This window comes from Ixodes scapularis, unplaced genomic scaffold, assembly GCF_016920785.2.
Source record: "Ixodes scapularis isolate PalLabHiFi unplaced genomic scaffold, ASM1692078v2 PGA_scaffold6__148_contigs__length_123643588, whole genome shotgun sequence".
Taxonomy (NCBI): Eukaryota; Metazoa; Arthropoda; class Arachnida; order Ixodida; family Ixodidae; genus Ixodes; species Ixodes scapularis.
The window spans coordinates 44657276-44676303 of record NW_024609881.1 but is presented as its reverse complement, the minus strand read 5'-3'; the positions used below and the strand labels follow the sequence as shown (position 1 = coordinate 44676303).

Genomic DNA, 19028 nt, shown 5'->3' with positions numbered 1-19028 from the left:
ATAAGTGAATCTAACGCACGTATTTTACCAACCGACGGTCGCGCGCCTTCAATACCCTTTCCAATTGTCATTGCGCACCTTGGACACTTTGGGAAGCAATGCATATTTACATCGCCGCCCGAGGTCTCCATTAAACGTGTAGTGCTGACCCAAACAAAATGCTAACCTGACTCTCAATCGCTCACCGCAAAGGACGATTTCGAACAGGCGGTACTGTAGGTCACTTGAGATAAAAAAAAAAAAGAAAAACAAGCTATAGAAACGAGCGTCGAAAAAAAAGGGGACCGGCATTTTTATTCCTACCTCCGAACAGAAACGAGCGCCACCCACGGCATCACACAGCGCAGAGGCCGGACTCGGCCACCGCGCGTACATACCAAGCGCGCGCGAGGGAGGGAGAAACTTCCTCCGCCGGGAGAACACGGCACATTTCGGGATCTATTTCACGCAGCGGATAACGCGGGCCTTTTCACACCTCGATACTGGCGCCATCTAGAAGTTGCGCGTTCAACCACGTTTCGAGCCGCGCGCCATCTGGTGGCTGAAACGGACGAATAAATAGAGGTACCGCGCCCTCTTAAGCTGTTGACGGTAATCAATGTCGTTGCTGCAAATCCTACAAAGGCAAAGGATCTGCAGCCTCAAACACCTTTTTGAACTCCAACACTGGTTTGCCCAGGGGACGACGCTGCACCCTTTTTGTCCAAGACACCACACACTAGATGGTCCTATAGCATGGCTGACAAGGTCTCACCAAAGTTGCAGTGTTCGGAGAAGTGGCGCGGGGCGTGGACGAAATTCGCGATGCTTTCTCCAGGCTGTTGGCTGCACTTATGAAACGCAAAGCACTGAACAATCACTGACAGGCACGGTGTGAAGTGGGCGGTGAGCTCCAACACAATGTCCGCATAGGGAGTCCACTGGCACACACAACGAGCATATGACGGAGTAGATTGTCGGTCCACAAACGCTACACAGGACTGCGCATATTGGGGACTCCTCGACGATGTTGAGCACAATGAAGAAAAAGTTTAGTCGCTCCTAGTACAGGGGCCACGCTTCAATCTTTTTGGGTCAAACTCTTCGAGATGTCTCAGCCGCCCCATGATGACAACGTTAGGCTCATCCTTTTTTGCCATATGCTCTCGTCGTTGCCAAGTTGCCACGAAGCTCTCGTTGCTCAAAAAAGTGTGGTTGCGTGCCTCGGAGTTTGAATTTCTTCATTCCCGTCGTTGCCCAAATCTTTATTCAGGCAGCCGACTTGGCCGTGCAGAAAAGAGGAGTTAGACAAGAAGCACATGGTTTATGACGAGTCCCCGGAATGACAAACGGTTCGGTAAAACCAGCTTGACTCGCCTTGGCTTGACTTCTGCTGACTCGCCGATGTTGCCAGATGCACACACACAACACTCACGATGCAAGATTCCGTTTATTTTAAGTGCAAGATCCAGGCTTTCAATGCCGCTACCAAGCATGCACGATCATGTAGTGGTAGCATCGTTCAGGGCAACATGCTCATGCTCATAGCTTCAGTTTCACTCACGCATGAAGTAAATGAAACCATAGCCGCTGTGTCCACTCTCATTCTCCAAGTCAGTAGTAGGCTGAAATTTATCCATCACTACAAGAAGTTGGGAGTGATCCTGAGAAGTCTGGCTAGGGTTGTCGCATGTACGGAATTGACCGATCGACGTGCACAAGATGATGCCCTGGATTGGGCAAGGTTCGAGCATGTTGGATGTTATCAGGAACACGTGGTTACACAGGATCCGTGGGGACACGGCGGTCCCATTGACTTTGGCCATATGTGCCTGGGGCGTCACTGCTTCCCGAGTGCTAGCCAGTGCCAACCTCTGGAACATGGTCACGACACTGCCTCAGCATCCCAACATTGAGATACTGGAACTGGTAGCAGTGGTCTAGGAGAGCCAGAGGAATCACTGTAGTTGGATAGAAACATTGCAACAGATGCATCAGTCTTCTAGGCAGAAAATATCTTACACCTTAGTCATATTATTCTTAAAATTGGAGATTCAATGGAGAAGCAGAGCAGTTAAAATTTCACCACACAGCTAGCTTGGAACATTTCTTTGAAACTTCACAGAACGGCAAACATTCTATAGCTTGTAAACATAGTATTTACAGTGCTAGAAGCTGGCACTCTTGTCTCGTATCTAGAAACAGTTATTCAGTCATTTTCACCTCATCAAGGATGCACAATTGGGAAGATGATCAATTCAGTTGTTTTATTCTCATTAAAGCGAATGAACGAATAACTTTAGAATACTGACAGGAGCCATATCAGTTAGCTTTGAGTGACATTCAGCAAAAGGAAGACAAGTGCATTTTTTTTCTTTTTAATTTTGTGAGTTTGAAACAAGATAGCCTGCATTTTCTAAGAGCTAAAAAAACATGTGGGGATATTATTTCTACTAGTTTAAACTTTTTTTTTTTTTTTGCAAAAAGGGTACTTACTATTTTTATTGTGCTTTGGTAGCCGCTGGTGCTGAAACTTGATGTCCCAGGTGGCATTCCTACAGCGATTCTCTATGACCTGAGGGAGTCCTGGGGCAGTTCGGTTATCCCGTGTGTGTTTAACCGTTCAGCGGTCGCGGCGGCGCTCACGATCTTCGGCCAGTCGCGTCGGAGGGATGCGATCACTTGGCAGTGGTTTGCCCCACGACGAGCAAGTTGGCGATGGTTCTGTCCTCCGCAGGATAGTATGGCTTTGCAGCGCCGACTCAATTTGTCACTGGGGTGGTTAGGTGCACGCAAGTCACCTGGCCACACTGTTAAAAAAAACCGTAAAATTACAGGGAGCGCCAACGGGACCAGAGCCGCTCGCGAGCCGTCGTTGCCGTTTTGCCGTTAACCCCTCCACCGCACCCGAACGAACAGACATAGTCGGCGCGCTGCGCAGGCGCAGTCAATGCAGCCCTTTTATTCGGAGAGGCGGAAGGTCACGTGAACCTCTTTCCCGCGCTCCCGTGGGACGCTGTCCGCGTGAATGTTGGCGTGAAGCAGGGGGGGGGGGGGGGGGGGGGGGGGGGGGGGCGAGGAGGGAAAGGGAACGCGGCGCCGCGTGAAGGCACCCCTGGCGCATGCGCAGTGAGCGAGACCAGGCAGATCCCGCGCAATTCGGCGGCTTTGCGGACATGTTTTGGTTCGCCGCACTCAAACCTGGAGATTTCACGGTAAGTGCATTACATCCCCTTCCTTGAGCTGTTTGATGAATACCTGTCGCACCACTGTTTTCTTAGATGAGTCGAGCAGTTGTCTGGATTCACTATTATGCATTGCTCGCCACAAGCGTGTGCAGACGATGTGCGCCTCGCGCTGGAGGTGCGTAGCGTTTAGGGTAACGGGGTCTTTGTCTGTGCTTTCGAGTGTTACTCTAGCATTATCACGAGACGTAGTGTGTCGGTGTTCTACGTTTTTCTTGCTCCCTTCTTAGTTAATTATTATTCGGCTACGTGAAGCGCTCTTAGTTTAGCGCTCCGCTGGAAAGGCAGAGGTCCCTGGTCCGGTACGAGGACCATGCACGCCGATTTTTTCGGTAGCTGCTTGTTCGACATAACGTGCTGTTCAGGTGCAATTTGTTTCGAAACATGCAAAGCGACACAGTGCAATGAGGTTTCAAGTGCTCACAATGGTATACTATATACGTTTGACCGAAGTGTAAAAAACTAGTGCCAAAATTCCCTTTTTTTTTTTTTGTTCGCTTGTGCCGAGCCGGGCTTCCGTGCACTCTCATAGTGTTACGGCAGACTTGTGTGAATTTAGGAAACTTTAAATTGATCGATTCGACCTTCGTGTCTAACACTGCCAGTACTCAAATGCTTTTTTTTTTTTTTTTTTGAGTTCGTTGAGTTTAGCTTTCTCCATTCTTTGGTGCGCTACTGTGTAGCGACGGCGCCGGGCTCTACGTAATGAGTCATGACTGAATCACATTTGCGAAAAGCGGCCAAATTGTATGAAGAAATCGCAAACGAAAATCAGACAGCAACTCCTATATCTTTTTTTTTTTTTTTTTTTCGGCGGGGAAATTCGGAGGGGGACGGAGCGATGTCGCAACGTTACTTCGGGAGTTCCGTCCGTTCCTTCCCTCTCCGGGTTTTCTACGCTATGGCGCAGCCGCGGTAGCCGCCGAGGCTGGTTGAGTGTTTCCGCGGTTTTTGATCAGCTTTGTACGAAGACTGATTTTCGCCGATCTTTGTCGTGTTACGTGTATGTGGTGAACGGAGCACTGCGGAGACTGAAAATTATGTGGGCTGTTCGCTGTGTTGTGGCATTCGGGCAAAGCAAGATCGCGGTGAGTTTGCTCGTGTACAGTCGGCGGTAAAAGTTTGCGGGGCGCGGGAGCGTCAGCCGAAATGACTGGTTGCGCCTTCTGCGGCGCGCCGCCGCTCTCAAGGTTCACACTTCGAGAATGTGCTTCCTTTCGTGCTCGAAGCCATGACTTTTTCGCTCGCTTCCGCCCGACGTGCACGAGATAACCGGGGACCGGCGCAAGGTGCCGCTATGACAGTCATCATTCCGCGCGTCTGCCTCAGCCACCGTGATGGGTGACGGAGCTCGCGCATGCTACAGATAACATTTCGCGGCACCTTGCGCCAGTCCCAGTTATATATCGTGCGTGTCGAACGGGAGCGAGCGAAAAAAGCATGACCGCGAACAAGAAAGGAAGCGCGTGCGCATAGCGTGAGTCTTGGAGCAGCAACGTGCCGTGAGAAGGCGCAGCCAGTCTTTTCGGCAGGCGCTCCCGTGCCCCGCAAACTTTTGCTCCCGACTGTACGTCGGCCGATGCTCGTGTCGGTGCACATCTCAATCTCAACTAAACATCGAGCGCCGATTGTGGCTGACTCCATGCATGTAAGAACGAATTAATCTACCAGGAACTTCGTGAATAAGAACGAGGCAAGCGTGTGGCTGTAGAAGGATGTCGTGACCGGTGGCATATGTACACTGGTTTCCGCACGTTGCTTCTGTTTACTTTATCTGCTGTAATAGCAGTCTTTGTACGGGTGCGTGAAGGCCTCGGTTGCTTCGAAAACCAAAGCTGATGCAGCGTCTCTTTTTATCCGATGATTCTGTCAAGTCCTAATCACGGCGTCATATATATATATATATATATCAAGAATGCACGTTTGGTGTTTGCGTTAATTTTACTGCGGAGGACGTTGCCTTTTGCGCGGGATCATTCTTCTCGTGTAACTTGTCTTCCAAATTTGCATGCAACAATTTTCGCACCCTCCGATTTCCGTTCTATATTCGGTTTCTTTTCTTGCAAATGTGTTTCAGCCTTAACATTTTGCCGCGGCGCAGCTCTGTTCAGAGAAGAAACGGTCTCAGCACAGCAGGGTGCTCGAAGCGCGTCGTGTGTTTAGAAAAAAAGATAATGAAATCGGGCAAGAAATGATTTGGTAACTGCACCGTAATAAGTGGCTGCCAGCAGTGAAAAAAAAAAAAAAAAAGATAGAAAGGAGAACAAACTAGATGCCTGGGCCGGCTTGCGAGAGGCAGCGTCTCGGTTGAGACTGCTTAAAGAAAGCGCTGCCAAGGCTCGTGAGCGTCAAGGACTCGGTTTAAGCTCTAGCACTAGCCTTGACAGCGCTTTCTTTGAGCAGTCTCAACCGAGACGCTGCCTCTCGCAAGCCGGCCCAGGCATCTAGTTTGTTCTCCTGTTCTGTTCTTTGCAAGAGTCACTCACTCCTAAAACAAACATACACTATTATGCTCATAAAAAGGTGCTTTGAACGACGAATATGATTGCTACTTTCACCATACAGTGGTCCCTGCAGATTTCTTTCCTTCAATATTTTGCTTTTTGCAAAAAGGTATTTTGATTACAAAGATTTTGGATATGAGGAGTCAGTGATAACATGAATTTTTTAAGGCTTACAGGTGTCTGTCTGGACGGAAAATTGAGCCTGCCCAAAGATGTCCTCCTCCTCGTGACATTCCTACGTTCAAGCCCCAAAAATGATGCTGTGCTCGAGTGGAGCCTCAAAATCAACAAGGCCGAGGTAGAGTTCAAAGATCAAAACGCAGCAGCTGTCTGCCTCCTCCCATTGCTTGCATCCTACTTTCAAGAAAACCTCTGAGAGCTCTTCCAGTTACATCAGGTAGGAGCATTCATAATAACCAGGCTATTTGTTTCCAAAGACACATCCTCATGACCTTGTTGAAAAGAACTTTCTGGAAGTCTCACACAGGCAGTCAGCATTCCACTGAGAAACTATGCATCTGGATATACTAAACTTTTCATTTTTGAAATTTTCAGCTATATCAGTCTTCCTGTATACCGTAACATACCGGTTATGCACCTATGTCCGAATAGGCGCCTACCTAGTGATTTTTAACCATTGGAGCAATGCCTTGTACTCTTTCTGCAGTTTCGCTTTCTGAGCGACCATCCCCTCACTTTTTCAGAATTGTCTGCAAAACCTTTGTGAACGCTTTCTTGGTATCTGACGACAATGCTGATAATGAGCATGTAAAAAGTGAAATTACTATTGCTCTACGAGGAGCCAAACCTTCCTTAATCTTTTCCTGGCTGAGGTGGCTCAATTTATTATACTTCACATTAGAGTGCAATGGGAAGATATGTAACTCTAGGCTGGGTCATCTTATAGTATGTTCTACATAAATATTTCACTAAACCAAAGGGGGAGCGGCGGTGAGCACCCACTCTTGCACCACTTGCTTCTAATGGGTTCACATGATGTTTTGCATTTTTGGGATCGAGTGTTAGAGTTAACACAAAAATTATGCTAGAGAATTAACTAGTGACAAACGTTTGTACTTCCACTTCGACTCCTAAGTTAGGATCATTTGTTTTGAATATTAGCAACTTCCTTGTCCCGCAGGTGTAACAATGAGGCTTTGTGACAGATATCGGCAGATACATTGCTGCTTAACACTGTTTTTTAGTTGTTATTGAGCGTTAGGACAACAAATGTTTGTAGTTAAAAATGTCCTTATTAGTGAGAAAATAACAGGAACTGCATCCTTTAATCTCAGCAAACGCTATCTCCTGTAGGTGGGATGAAGGGTTAAAGGAAATAAGGATGAGATGAAAATAAAGTGGGTGAGACGAACCTCTTTCACATAAGTGAGGGGTGAATGGAGAATAGCCTTTTGGTATTCCCGAATACCCGTGGGATTAACAGACTTTTTCAAGGTTTTGGGGTTGCTTGACTTACATGTGTGGGCAGTACCAGGAGTGCGCTTTTGAGACTGACCTCGCAGTGGGCGCATAGGCTCTTGTCTTTTTCCTGTGTATGGCAGCTTATGCACCATGTTCTTCTTGTGGGTGTTACATTTTGCTGTTTCCTTGGAAACCATAGTGGTGTGGGTCTGTTGTCTTTTCAGGCGAACCTCTTCCCACCTGGTATAATTACCATCTGGGAGTGGGTCTAAGTCTTCTTTGAGTAGAGCCGTGAGGTGTTTTCAGTGGGCCTGTTGTTTGGCTTCCTGGGAGAATAGGGGATCCTTTGTGTCTTTGTCAATGAAGGCGGCGCTGTTGTCACCAAGAATGGTAAGGATAAGGGAAGACAGGAACTCGCATGCGGCGGCAGACACTGTTTCATTTCCTTGGGAATGGTGTGGTGTACCAGGAAGCAGTGGATTTAAAGTTACAAAGATGAAAGAGCGTGTTGGTGAAAATACAAGAGTCAAAGAAAGATTAAAAACACTTAGGGGCAAGGACAGACAGCACAGTTCTTTCAACTAGCAACACACATTTACTGGTGTCTCCTTCCTAACGTTTGAGACTAAAGAGGAAGATGCGGAAATTAATATATATACACCCGGAAAAAGAAAAAACAAAACAAAAAAAAACAAATTCACACCCAATACACTAGAAGATAAAGAATTCAGAACTACCTGAAACCAGAGCTGGATTAGCCAAAAAGGCGCTCTATCTCAATTTGTCAATAGTGTTTTTTCTTTTTTCTTTCTGAATTTCTTTATCTTCTAGTGTATTGGGTGTGAATTTGTGTTTTTTTTCTTTTTCCGGGTGTATATATAATAATTTTCGCATCTTCCTCTTTAGTCTCAAACGTTAGGAAGGAGATAGCACTATTGAAGGAGACACCAGTAAATGTGTGTTGCTAGTTTAAAGAACTGTGCTGTCTGTCCTTGTCCCTAAGTGTTTATATTCTTTCTTTGACTCCTGGATTTAAAGTTGTCGGCCGTCCTGCCAGAGTCCTTTGAATGTGCCCCACACTCGTGTGTTATCTCGGAGCTTGCACCTCAGTTGTTACGGAGCTTCTGGGTGTATTTTTTATCTTCACCGTGGTTGCATTGAAATTCGCTTGGAGTTTTCAGTCCTTATTTCTCCTGTAACATTGTTGGGCTTGCAGTCTGATAGCACACAACTTGAGGAGATGAAGGTCGGGGTCTGGGTCGTCTTGTTTGGCTTGGTACTTCTGAGTGGATGTGGCTTTCATTATTCGCTCACCTAGACACTTTTTCAGGTGCTAGGTTAATGAAGCTGATCTGTCATTTAGTGCTGCGGTGTCTTTCTGTCATTATATCTATTTCGACGGGTAGGTGCTTGCTTCCCAAGGCGTCGGAGCAGTTCGCCCTCGGGCTTGGATTTTGTGTATGGCCCATATCAAGTCTGTTGTGGTGTCGTTCTCAGTGCGACGTTTGCCAATGCGAATGGCAGTCTGTTTTTCTTTGAGAATTCATAGATTGGCCTGCTTGGCTGGTGTTAAGACATTGCACTCTCTGTCACTGTCTCGCTTGTATCCCCATATTCGTGCATCTGCGGTAAAGTCGCCGGCCACGATAAGTTCTTCGGGCATCATTCTTTGCGATCCGCTTTACGTCGTCTTGCTCGTGTCCCACAGTTCTACATTCTGTGGGAATAAATATAGACCCATAGATGTATGGTACCTTCACTAGCATTTCGTGCATTTCTCAATTAACCACACGCAGGGATGGGCAAAATACATGCAAATATGTATCGAAATACAAATACAAAATACTTCGTTAAAAATTTATTTAATTACAAATCTAATTACATTTTCAAAAAGTATTTAAATAAAAGATACAAATACAACCAAATGTATTTTGTCTCCTCCAAATACTTTTCCAAATACATTCCTCAAAATTTGCGTCAGCGAGTTCAGGGCACCTGCAACGGGTTTTTGGGTATCTCATTTTTATTTTGCATTGCACACTCGAGAGTTAGTGTGCGAGGATCTAGTGACGTAATAGAAATATAATCACAAAAAAATGTAATCAGCTTGGACGTAATAGGTGAAAAAAGTACAGAGCTTCAAGCAGCTTTTTTTGTCGACTACATTTTGGTATAGATCAACAACGAACCGAGACGACCAAGACGCGCAGCACTAGCTAGAGAATTGTTTATTGTTGCAACTCGCACCAGTTACAAAAATCTGGACGACCCGCGCATTTAGAATGTTCCAGGCAAATATGTGGAAGGAAAGTAGGCTGGAAAGCATCACAAGTTGTCACAGGCACTTATTTAGCCAGTCTGCCTGTGAACGTCGATTTCGTCACTACTCTTGCCCTGGGCTAGCTCCGTAATCAAAAAGTCGCTAAACGCTTGTGCTTGATTTAGAGACACTGCATTCGGTGCAGAACATAGTTTTCTTCCTGCTCTGGACAGTGACAATAAATTTGAGGGATGTATTTTTGCCCACAAAATTGTATTTAATTACAATTGTATTTGAAATACCCATGTTTTAGTATTTAAATACACACGTCAAATGCATTACCCAATTTGTAATTAAATACAAATGCAAAATACACAAAGTATTTAAAATACATATTTCAAATACTTGTATTTGAAATACTGCCCATCCCTGACCACACGTTTTCTGACTTTTCTTAGGTGACAACAGAAATCACAGAGGAGTTTCGTAACAGTCTGCCTGCTTCTCCTGTAATTGTTGCACTGGGTGAGCTTCATGTGTCTTTTCCTTGCATGCTTTGTATTTTTGAAGGTGCTTTCTTTTTTAATTTGTGTTGAATTTTGGAACAACAACCTAGACCGTTTTATCGTGGGTAGTGCCATTTTGAGAGTGAGAGGGAGAGAAGAATTGTAGTGGAATACTGTAGTGGTGTAACCAGAGTGCTGGAATACTGCAGTGGTGTAACCAAAGGGTGATGTGCCGATTTTGACCAGAGCTAGATGGACGACCACATCGTTTGGTTTCGGCAGCCTTGTCAAGCACCAATGTAAAGCACATGTCCTGGTATTATACCATACTTCGACAATCAATGTTTGATTGATCCAGCAAGAAAAAGAGAAGTTTTTATTTTGGTTTGTGAGTGCAGGTGCCACAAAACGGCATACAGCCCAAACAGCAGGTGCCTGTGAGGCATTTGATTGTTTGGGCCTGCATTCTGTGTCTTGTCAAACCCCAACAGCCAAATTTTCTGCTCGTAGAATGTGTGGTTGCATGCGGTCTCCGGTCATTTAATTTCTAGCAAAAGCAATTTAAACGAAACCGACGACTGGCATTGCACGTTGGCATCAGGCTTCCATGCTACTGATTCTGTTCACAAACTCAACAAAAAGTGTTTGATTCTGCATGCTCATATACAAATTTTTTGTTTTGTTCAAGCCTTCAGGAGCACTTTGCATAACTTAATGTCATTACTGGGTATGGTTGCTCAACACTATTTAGTGCGACCCTTATTTGGCTTGGCATATAAGGTGTGCCTTATCTGTGATTGTGATGCATCTCAGTCTCAGATCTCAGATATGCGTCACAATCCTATATCAGTGTGCCTACCTATTCAGTGTTCCTGCTGGTAATGCCTCTATAGAAGTTTCCAGATGTGAATATGACGATGGTATTTTTTTCTTCATTTAATGCGTGAGCGTTAAAAGCCCTATTAGAGAAAAAGCCGGCGTAGTGGTGTCGGTCGCATGACTTTTCTGGTCACTTGACTAGATAGGTCGATACATCTGATACTAACACATTTTCTCCGCATTAATAACATTAATCGCTTGTTTCTTTCCTAGGCCGCTCACTTTTCGAATGCAGCTGCCAGCTGTTTGTGGACCATGAGGTGATGGTGGAAGATGTGGGCTTTCTGCGAGCTGTGGAGCTCCTTTTCACCCTTTATTATTGTTTAAACATCCAGTATGCCAAAGGTGCGGGAACCACACTTGAGTTCATTCAGAGGTATGGTTTATTTCCTTCATAATTTTGAGCCTCATGAGAGGCAACAAAGAGCAACTCTGCTGAATTTTGGCTGAGAAAACTATTAGTTCTCTTTATAATCATCTAGGAAGGCTACAACTGAAATCTTTCTGTATATTAAATTGGACCCTCAAAGTTTGACGAGCGCTAATCTGCTAATTTTAGCGAGCGATGTGCAGGCTAGCCAATAGTGGCACTTCCTTCAGATGTGACGTCATGTTGATGTCTGTTGTATACACCGGCTTTTTTCTCTTTCAACGCCAACACATGTCCAGTCGGTTCAGACAACACTACCTAGGGTTGACCCAGTGAGTGGGGTAAATCACAGCCGCCTCGGTGGCTTCGAGGCTAGAGCGCCGGCCTACGGATCCCTAGGGGGGGGGTTCGAATCCCGACCGAGGTGCCCGCAATATGACGGAGGCTCATTGCGGAGAAGGCGCCGTGTAACCGAGCTTTCGGTTGCACGTCAAAAGATCCCCAGGTGGTCCAAATTAATCCTCAGTCCTCCGCTGGGGCGTGCCAGATGCTCCTCGTAGGTTTGGCACGTAAAACCCCCAAATTTGACTTTTTTGGGGTAAATCACGTAATCATGCATCTGCCATGGACATGAGTGTGCATGCAACTGACGTCGCTGCTCGCCCTTTGCCGAAGTTTCGGTTTCAATTTGCGACTTGAGTTATAAATAGCAAAGTTGCACAAACAATATTCTACTTTTCGTGAAACAATGTAGAGTTGTTCATGAGTGCTTTTCAAAGTAAGGTCATCCACTATCTTGAAATTTTCTAAATTGAGTAGAGTTGCCCTTTAATTTGTCACTGGCTACCCACATTTCCAAGCTCAATTTCAGAGTCCATTATTAAACCGCAATAGGGTGTTGTATTCACGGACCACAGAATGAATAAAACGTGCTCGGGACGAAGGAGACGACAAACATTTCTTTCAACTAAGAACAACAGGAATGAACTTAAGAGCACTCCGTGCAATTCAGACTGCCAAGAAAATGGAGAGAAGGGGAGGCAGGAAGATAAAAAGGAAATTGTAAAGTTAGAATTGTAACTCATGCTGTTACTTCACTCTTTTTGTTATTTCCTTCCTTACAATTTTTGACACTTTCTTTCTGTGGTCTGAGAATTTTACCAACACACTCTTCAGTTACTTTAAAGGTTGTTATATCTTGCATAATAATTCAATTTAAAAATTTCACCTAATGTTACAATGTGACTATGTTTGATCCTATCCCAGAAATCACAAATAAATATGTCAATATATCTACTATTCCTATTGTTTTATCTTTACTGAATGTGTCATTTACTTATTACTTCTATTTGGCCTTCAGTTAGAAGGCAGAGTCATAAGCAGTATACATCATTAAATTATTTTTGGCTGGAAACAAATTGGAGCCTCAAAATATGTTTAATATACTCAGCTAATTATTTATTTAAGAGTTTCTTTACTGCACCACACTATTCTGTATCACTCTAAAAGTGTCTAGAAGTGATATGTGCAGATGATCTCTAATTCATAACTAAATTTGACTGATATAAAACCTTTTCACAACTTTTTGAAGCTTTATTTCTGCATGTTTTAGTAGCATGTGGTTCATGTTTGATTTTGTACCTGAATACCTTTTTCTCGTCTTTATACATGTTTATCAATCGTATGTTCTTTCGACAGTGGCTGGCCGAAATGTGGCTTCCTAAAAAAAGAGAATGCTTCTTTTACAACATTCCTTTTGCCATGTCTGGTGCTTTGAAGCAATCATTAACAGCTAGTTGAGTATTTTAGGTCATTCAACTGTCTGCAATACTAATTATGCAAATGAGTGCTTGCTTAATTACGAGTAGAAATGCAGAGGAGGAATTGCTTTGTGACTGTGTAGGACAACAGACAAATTTTAATGCTGTATTGTAATAAAAGAAATAAGCGCGAAGTATGTACTTGTTCTTTTGTTTATGTCGCTGCTATAAAATTTACTTTTGTTTGCTTCCAAAGCTTCTCCCAAATGACTCGAATCAATTACATCGCTGTCTGTTCAATATCTTTTTAAATCAACATGTTTTGAGTGTTTTGTAGGTCTAAAAATTACATTATATGAATCCTACCCCTCAAGATGTGCCACATGGGGCTTATAACTTCTGAAATATTCCGAGTTCTTTATCCCCATCGCATCTGAGTGAGGGAAGCCTTGAGTGCCAGATTTTCTCCTCTTGCAGAAAAATGACACATTGTTACAATTGTTTTTTGTTGTTCCGTCATTGTTTTATTTTCCTCAAAATCTAGGCATGAATTTGTACCTTGACATATTTTCTTTAAGTGCACAGTGCACAGTCTACTGGCCTAAATGTAGGTTTTGCTCAGCTTGTTATGGCTTAATCGTTATTTTAGGAACCTTCAACACACTTATACTTTTGAACTGTGCACCTATGTGACTTTGGTGGCAAAGCTTGGGGCATTCGACATTAGTTGTGCATGTAAAATATCAGCAAGTACTGAACCCAAATCCTTCACTGCAATTTTTTTTCACTTGTCTGGTTTCTGACCAAATACTTATGGGCCAATCTGCTATTTGTTTCAGATACCAAGTTGGTATCAAACAACATGATGGGTCACGACAGGAGGCCGGGAAATCGAAAGGAGCTCGAGCAAGAGCGATCAAAGCCGCCACAGATCTTGCTGCTTTTGAGAAAAAATGGAACGGTGTGAGTACATATTTGATTTGGCATGTGTACGATGTGGTATCAAAAGGTGTCCAGTCTTGTTTTGTATTAAAAAAAAAAGGAAATAGCGGCACGACAATGCATTCACAGGGGTCGAGGGCAGCAACCTTGATCTGTCATGGTGCTGAGTGGCTCAATGTGGCAATGCAGAGGCGAGTTGGTGCATGATTACAACTGGTAGCAGCATGAAAAAACACACAGACAAAGGGACGAATACACAGGACTTCGGTGTTTCCTTTTCATTAAACATTTAGTTGAAGTTCAGCGCTCGCCTTGTGCATTTCCTCCCTTTGTCCTTGTGTTTTTGTGCGCTGCTACCAGAGGCTTAGAGCATCGCTCTGTGAGCTTGGGAGCCCCGCTGTACAGGTTTTTGTGACTTCATATGCGTGCGCCTCTGCAATTTGTGCAAGTGGTTGTGGTCCTCCCGTAGCCTTTTCAATCATCTGAATATGAATTTGTTTTATTTTCAGCTCATCTGATGATCGATCGGATGCCATGAAGGCTTCTTTATAATTATGATCTTTTACGGTTTACAATATAGTTCTTCAATTTCAAAACTGCCTCCGTTTTGTCTTGTCCCTTTTTTCAGACACACTACACTTGTTACTAAGGATGTGTCGTTATATTACGGAACTGTACTGCGCTAACTCATGATGCCAGACGTTATCTGTAACTCTCCGTAATACAGGGGCGGATCCAGACCTCCATTTTGGGGGGGGCGGTTCCTCGGCGTAAAACGGGGGGGGGGGGGGGGGGGGGGGGAGTGTTTATATTTTTTGTGGAGTCATCGTTTTTACTAAACTCTGATAACATAATATAGATCTTGAGAGCTTTTGTATTGGTTTACCTGTAGGGGATGAACTCTTTGGACTTTCTGTGGCTATGCACACCAAGGCACACGCTCCCGTACTTTTGACTGCATAGCCTCAGAAAGCTGGGCATCTGGCCAACGCAACGTCTCTGCTCGTGCGGAAAATCACGTGCAATTGCAAGCTTACCAAAGCTATATTCACGTGCACGCCATACGTGCCTGCTCGTATGGGGCACCAGTCAGGACGCTACACTGTAGCGTCCTGACTGTAAACTTGACCGTAAAATTTACGGTCAAATACCAGGCAGCTGATGCTGCCAAACTTGTACAGTAAAAATAACGGTGCACTGTAAATCTGGTTGACGATAAATTTAAACGGGGACCGTAGAAATCTACGGTCGGCCTTCAAATTTGCGGTAAAAAAAATTTACAGCGCGCCGTTATGTTTACGGTGCAATTTAAACGACGAGAAAGGTGGTAGTATTCAGGTTCATAACATCATTGTATAGTGATGTTATGAACTCAATGATGTTATGAACCTCGACTGAACCAAGCACGTTTTGAAGGCTTTCAGCAAGTTGGCCGAACATGTATTGTTTGTACAAAAAATGCCGACGTTGAAATTCATAAATGGTTTTTTGAACTGTTGATACCGGCATAAGAAGCGTTCCGTTGAACTTCAGGTACACAAAAAAAAAAACAAGGTCGTATTTTACGTCCTTCCTTTTTTCTCCTGCAGACAGAGACATAAACACGTCGTAGTTATCATTAGGGGATTGCATCACGTTAACAGCACCGTCTTCATTAGAATCCGCACTAGTCGACCGAGTCGAAGAGTCCTCAACCTGAAGCGGGCCTGCAGGCGATGCGCCGTCGCCCAAGAAACCCGTCACTCGTAAATGCGCCCAGTTCAAATGTGCCGTGATCGAACTATGATTTCACACCTTCTGACAGTTGGAGCACGAACACGAAAACAAAATGCTGTCGGTGATGTGGCCTTTTAGATGTTTTAGCAAAGCCTCCCTCGTGTGGCACTCCTCTAGGCGGGAGGCACTCACTTGATCGAATGACGTATTAGCGAACGCCCACGTTTCATCGAACGACACTTTAGCGAATAGTCGGACGCCGCGAAGCGGCGTTTTCGGGTGGGCCAAGTGAGTTCATATTTTTGTAATGAGTTGCCGTAGACTGTCGCCGCGAAGCGGCGTAAAGCGCAGCGCGACGGATGGGTTAACGCACGCCCCCGTTATTCGCTAAAACGACCATTCGCTCAAATGTCGCCGTTCGCTAAAATGTCATTCGCTCTTGTGATATGGACCCCAATGCCTATGCCTTCTCAAAATATGACACCTGAGAGCATCATACGTAACAAACTGGCGACAGCATCCTTCGTCCACACACTGAAGAATTCGAGAGCTGAAAACGTGCTCATCGAATTGCACAACCATCAAGCGTGCTTGAACAGAAACTACAAATTCTGCAAGTAAACATCTTTTAGAGTGTTGTATTTATGCCACCATTACACTATCCTTGCCAATCAAGCAGCAGATTGATAGTGAAATACCTGCCTCGAGTATCCAGTTGCCTTCCGCTCCAAATTTTCAGGTGCACAAAAATCCGGGAATGCCACAAACGAACGAGGACAAAATCGCGCGGAGACGGGTGGGAAGGCGGGAAAATGAACTGAACGTCAGCTTTTTCCACTTCTTTCCGCGTTGTCCCAACCAACGTTCCTTTCTTTTGTTTATGCTTCTAGCTAGTCGCATTGTTGCTCTACTGTTTGCTCTTATTTCTCTTTTTTTTTTTCCTTTTTCAGTTAAGGCAGTTACGCCCTGCGTTGGCGCTGCTGGCGCGGACAAAGAAAGGAGGTGAAGGGGCGAGAGGAGACTCTCTGGGTTCCCGCAGCTTCCGAAAGGTCAAGAGTGGTGACCAATTAGCGAAGCGCGTCTTTTCTTTCTGTTTTCTTGCTCCATGAAGTTTTGCGTTTCCCTCTCGGTTTTTTTGCTTGTTTACGGTGCATTTTAGATAATTCCTCTTCACGGCGTACTTGTAGTTTTTATTAGCGTATAGCGCCGTAAATTTGACGGTTACTTTTTACAGTGTATGCTTTCGAAGCTAAGCGCTTGTGAGCCCGAGCATGCTGGGCGCCGATAAAAGCTGCGCACAATGCCTGGTTACTACTACTGATATGTCAAAAAACACCTCGACCGCACGAACACTCGTGTGGGGGAAGCTCCAAAACTAATAGATTGCGTTTGTCCAAAGTGAAGTAGGGTAAGATGGGCCAAATGAGACGCGGGGCAAAATCCGACAGTTGGAGTGAAGGCATCCAACGAAAGTTTTTGTTTAGTGCCAGCTATCACCTAGACACAAGTCTCAAGCTTCACTGAGACGTGCCTTAGCCTGTTCACTCTGCGTGAGCCATAAATGACTGCCTTTGGCAAGTCCTTTCCGGAGAAAAAGAAATGCCGATTTGAGATTGCCGAGTTTACCGCCCGTCAAAGAGGTGCATAATTCCGCGCGAGATTTCGCTTCGAGAAGTGCGCCCCGGTTGGCACAGACTTTCTACCAAGGTATAATTTAATTTCATTCCTAAGTTTTATTCGCTTCATGCAGACCAAATTTGAGTGTTCAGCGTGCTTTTTTTTTACGGAAATAATTATTCGCGTAACGGGATACGCGCGAGACAAAACGCGACAATGTAGCATTGTATGACGCGTGTGTCAATAATGTACCAGTTTCCTGGTTGTTCCTGAGTCATATTTTCCCAGGGTGTAAGATAGACAGGTGGTGAAACGAGAGCCAAATGAGCGACCCGATTGTGTCCCCCTCGGTTTTCTCTTTTTCTGTGGCGCCATCTATGTGGAGCACCGCGAACTTTCACTCCGGGTGAAGGAACGCTGGCGACCGGTTAAACTGACGGAGAAGGTTTCTGGTGGATTTTCAATGGAAGACTGTCGTGCTCTAAGTTTATTTTGCACACTCTCCCATAGAGTTCCATGCAAATTCGATTCCAATATTTTTCTTCTCGCCGCAGCGCCATCTGTCGCAAATCGAAAGTACCCGCAAGTCACCCGCAAGCAGACGAGTACACAATCGGGTCACGGCGCTGCGGTAGGTTTCTATGGGCCGTTTCCCCACCTGTCTATCTTACACCCTGTATTTTCCTCTCGGTGTCTAGGAGGATCAAAACGTACAAAAGAAAGACAACAGGGGCTTCATGGCGCATAAGTAACACTACGAATGCTCTTGAAAGTGAAGCAACAGCGTCACTCCCTTCGCGTTGCCGCCACACTTTTTGGCGTACCAAGGGATGTGCTTCAAAAGCGAGCAAAAAGGCAAAAAATATAAAAAAACAATGGCTCCACAAAAAAAAATGGCGAGGCGTTTGGGGGGGGGCGATCGCCCCCACCGCCCCCCCATTGGATCCGCCACTGCCGTAATACTACCAAGGCCGTAGCTGAGAGTTCACATTATTGTTACCGTACAGCGAGCACACAGCGATAGAAGTGCAGTACGCAAGTACGGGATTAAAGCTGCAAACTAAACTTGAGGTATGCAAGCCGTCAAGCGTTCCGACGGTATGGAAGGTGTAAGGAAAGGGTACGGTAACTGAACTGTTACCGTTACAATACGGCAATGGAAGTGCAGTATGAAAATACGGGACTGAAACCGTACCCTTCCATTACGCCTTCAATACCGTCTGAACACTCGACGGCTTGGATACCTGGAGCTAAGTTTGCGGCTTTAGTCCTGTACTTGCGTACTGCGCTTCTGTTGCTGTATGTCTGCTGTACAGAAATGATAATGCGAACGGTCAGCTACGGCTTTGGTGGTATTACGGAGGGTTACAGATAATGTCTGGCATCATGAGTTAGCGCAGTACGGTTCTGTAATATAACGGCACTTTTTTTAACAGTGCAACCAAGCACTCTATGTAACACAGACACAGATTCAGATCACCGGCATCAGCCAAACGCCTGCTTGAAGACGCGGTACGTTAGTAGGTACGGTAGCCTGTCTTCAAACCGAAGCTCGCAGAATGCTTCTACGACGAAGATGATGGACGGCCTTCTCAACAAGGGAGACGCTCGAACTGCAAGATCAATTCATACCGCCGTGATAGTGACGGCGGAAGCGCAATACGGCATCCAGGATCCCTCGCAGACGTAGAAGTGAGCACGGCAGCCGAAGATCGAGCGTGAGGGACAACCAGAGCAAGCAAGCACTACCGAAATTAACGAAAGAACTGTGCGAGCAAGCTGACAGCTGTAGTGGCGGAGCGCGGGAGGCTCGGCTTACGGATCGGCT

General features: G+C 45.2%; 1 pseudogene; it reads left to right on the top strand.

Annotated features, from left to right (window-relative positions):
* Positions 1 to 1701: 1701 nt before the first annotated feature.
* Positions 1702 to 14074, top strand: LOC120838319 (annotated as a pseudogene).
* Positions 14075 to 19028: the final 4954 nt, after the last annotated feature.